This window comes from Pleurodeles waltl, chromosome 1_2 (genome assembly GCF_031143425.1).
Source record: "Pleurodeles waltl isolate 20211129_DDA chromosome 1_2, aPleWal1.hap1.20221129, whole genome shotgun sequence".
NCBI lineage: Eukaryota > Metazoa > Chordata > Amphibia > Caudata > Salamandridae > Pleurodeles > Pleurodeles waltl.
This window is the reverse complement of record NC_090437.1, coordinates 1,212,975,470-1,212,979,211: the sequence shown is the minus strand read 5'-3', so window position 1 is coordinate 1,212,979,211 and position 3,742 is coordinate 1,212,975,470.

Genomic DNA, 3,742 nt, shown 5'->3' with positions numbered 1-3,742 from the left:
GCGAGGGTGCAAATCCTAGGGAGGTGGGCCACCAGGAGTCGTTCCATGCGGAGGGGTTGGCACCAAAGATGAGGATCTCTGTCTGGTCTGTGTTCAACTTGAGGCGGCTTAATTCCATCCAGCTGGCGATGGCGTGAAGTACGTTGTGGAGGTTGTTCTTTGCAGTTGTAGGGTCTTCCGTGAGGGAGAGGATCAGCTGAGTGTCGTCTGCATAGGAAACTATGTTGATGTGGTGGGTTTGTACGATGTTAGGGCCATGTAAACGTTGAAGAGCGTGGGGCTGAGCGATGATCCTTGGGGGACGCCACAGATGATTCTGGAGGCTTCTGAAAGGAACGGTGGAAGGCGGACTCTCTGGGTTCTGCCTGCGAGAAATGAGATCCAGTTGAGTGCCTTGTCGCAGATTCCAGCGTTGTGGAGGCGTGTGCGGAGAGTGATGACATACCGTGTCAAAGGCTGCAGAGAGGTCCAGGAGGATGAGTGCTGCTGTTTCTCCGTCGTCGAGCATGGTCCTCATGTCGTCTGTGGCAGCAATGAGTGCGGTCTCGGTGCTGTGGTTTTTGCGGAATCCGCATTGGGAGGTGACGAGCACCTTGCTGTCTTTCAGGAACCGGGATAATTGGCTGTTCACGATTTTTCCGATGACCTCGGCTGGGAAGGGGAGGCGGGAGATCAGCTGGTAGTTCTTGGGGTCGTCTGGGTCTGCCTTGGGCTTCTGCAGCAGGGCATTGACTTCTGCGTGCTTCAATCTTTCTGGGAAGGTGGCTGACTCAAAGGAGCTGTTGATGGTGTTGCAGAGGTGGGAGCGATGATGCTTGCTTTACTGAAAATATGGTGTGGGAAGGGGTCCGATGGTCATCTGGAGAGGATGGAGGCCATGGTGTTGTCGGTGTCTTCTTTGTTGACGGGGGTACAGGTGTGGAGGAGGTGGGTGTTGCTTGTGGCGTTGGGTTTGTGGGTGTTTGTAGTCAGCTGGTGGGTCTGGGGGTTGAAGCTGTTGTGGATTTCTTCTTTTGACAGAAGTGGGTTGCAAGTGAGTTGCAGAACCCCTGTGATGGCGGGCGTTCGTTGGAGCAGGTCCTGGGAGTGGAGAGTTCTTTGATGATGCCAAAGAGCTCTTTACTGTTGGGAGCGTTGGTGTCAATGTGGTATTTGAAGTGGGTCCTTTTGAGGGTGCGGATCAGCTGGTGATGTTTGCGTATGGCATCCTTTAAAGCAATGTGGTTGGAGTTGGTAGGTTCAAGGTGCCAGGTTTTTTCCATTCTGCGACATAGCCGTTTGGATTCCTGTAGGTCTGGGGTGAACCAGCTGCCCTTGGTTCTATGGAGGGTGTTTGGTTTTTAATATATATATATTTTTTTTAAGCAGTGCGAGGGTGATGGCGCAGTCTTCTATCCAGCGATGCAGCTTGGTGGAGGCTGTATTGGGTTCTGGGGTCCCAGGGGGTGGGGCCCGGGCGAGAGTGGAGATCAGGTGTTATTTTGCTCCAGTTGCGTCAGGGAGGGGGGTGAGTGACTGGTTTCTAGTAGAAGTGGATGCAGCGGTGGTCTGTCCAGCTGAGTTCGGTGGTGTGGCTGAAGGAGACGTGGCTGCTGGCTGAGAAGACGGGATAGAGTGTGTGGCCTGCGGAGCGGGTGGGTGAAGTGACTAGTTGTTTGAGGCCGAGGTTGTCCAGCAGGTTGGTGGTATTGGTGTCGTTTTCTAGGTGGAAGTTCAGGTCGCCGAGGAGGATGTATTCTGTGGAGTTGAGGGCGTTGGCACAGACTGTCGGCGACGGCGTCTGAGAATTGAGAACAGGGGCCTGTAGATCAGAGTTCCTTTGAGGGTGGTGTTGGTGTGGATTTTGAAGTGGAGGTGCACGGAGAGGTTGTGTGTGTCATGAGCGCGGCTCGAGACTTTGATGGTGCTTGTGTGGACTATGGAGATTCCGCCTCCTAGTTTGTTGGTGCGGTCTCTTCTGGTGATTTTGTAGCCTTCAGGGATGGCTATGGCAACGTCAGGTTCGGAGGCCGAGTTTGTCCAGATTTCGGTGAGGAAGGCGATGTCCGGTGAGGTTGAGGTTAGAAGATCCCAGAGTTAAATTGCGTTTTTGTGGATGGAGCGGGTGTTGAGGACGACGCAGCTGAGGTGTTTGTCGGCAGGTCTGTCGTGGTGCTTTAGGGTGCAGGTGAAGCAGCAAGCTTGGCAGGAGAAAGGTCTCTTCTGTCCTTTGGGGTAAGGACTGGAAGCAGGTGGAGTGGTGTCCTGGATTGACGGTGTGGGGGCCTTGCGGGCCAGGGGGAGGGGCACAGACAGGCTTGCATTTGGCGAGCCGCACCGCGGCTGCCATAAGAGGGGAGGGAGTGGCAGCTGGGAGGAGGGAGGGATCGGCGAATGGGAGAGCAGGGGGCAGGGCTCAGCAGCGGAAAGGAAATTTGAGGTGGAGGGAGGGCAGGGCCTCAGGCACGCAGTGGCATGGGTACACAGAAGCGCTCAGGAAACTGGGCAAAAAAAAATAAAACAATGGCACCTGAGTGGAAGGGGCGACCTGCCTGCCAGAAGCAGGGTCAAGGGTCTCTTCGTTCACCGCACCCGACATAAGAGGGGAGGTGGGAGGGAGTGGCAGCTGGGAGGTGGGAGGGAGTGGCAGCTGGGAGGTGGGAGGGAGTGGCAGCTGGGAGGGATCAGCGAATGGGAGAGCAGCGGGAAGGGAAGTAAATTCAAGGTGGAGGGAGGGGGTGGGGCCACAGCAGCTTGGGTAGCACAGAAGTGCTCAGGAAACGGGGAAAAAATAAAAAACAAAACAATGGCATGTACGTGGAGGCGGCATGGGGCAGTGGTGAAGGGAGCGACCTGCCTGATCTACACGAGGAGTTTTTCAGAAAGATCAAGGTTGGTCAGGTTTTCAAAGACACAGCTACCTGCATTACAATACAAAAAATATATATATAATTTGGGGAAGGAAAAATTGCCTGTTCAGGTTGTGTTTTGTGGGGTTTCCAATGTGGAAACACAGAATAGTAAAACATTTGTTATTACCAATTGGACTTCTCTGCAAGAAAGATGACATTTTACTAAATGCCCTCCGAATCACAGTATGGGTTGTCACAAAATAAAAGCCAAAAATGGAACCCAAACACATGAAATATTACTGTTAAGACTCACTTCACAGTACATGTTGAATCAGGTGCACCTCCATGCTGAAGTCTGAGGAAAACTACGGAGATTGTCTGGAATACTACCCCGGGTTAATCTGTACAAAAAGCCTCAGACAAGACATCCAAAAAGACTAGATCGTTAACTTCCACCATCAAGAGGGAAAGTGGAAATCTCCTAGTAGTCAGTCTCAAAATCGGTCTAAAACGTGTAAACCACTATATGACAGAAACTGCCCATCTTCTAAGCCTGGCTTTTTCAGTTGGCATCCATTCCAAATTTAATGCACGGCAGATCCAATCCTAAAGACTGCCGGTAGGTGAACCGGAATGTCTGTATAGGCAATTTCTATTCAGTCTGCATCTAGTCTACAGGCCACCAAGTCAGTCTCAGCTTTACGACTAGGACTACACCTGAAGGACTTGCATCCATAAGCAATCACTAGTACTGTGGTGAAGAGAAGATTTATAAAAATAAATAGATAAAAATAAAAAAAAAGCCCTAGTACCACTACTGACTGGCATTCCATCAGGAAAATTCTGTAGTCTGCTACTGTGAATTTAAATTTAGGCTTATTAGTCAGTGCGCCAAAAGTTAAGGCAACAAA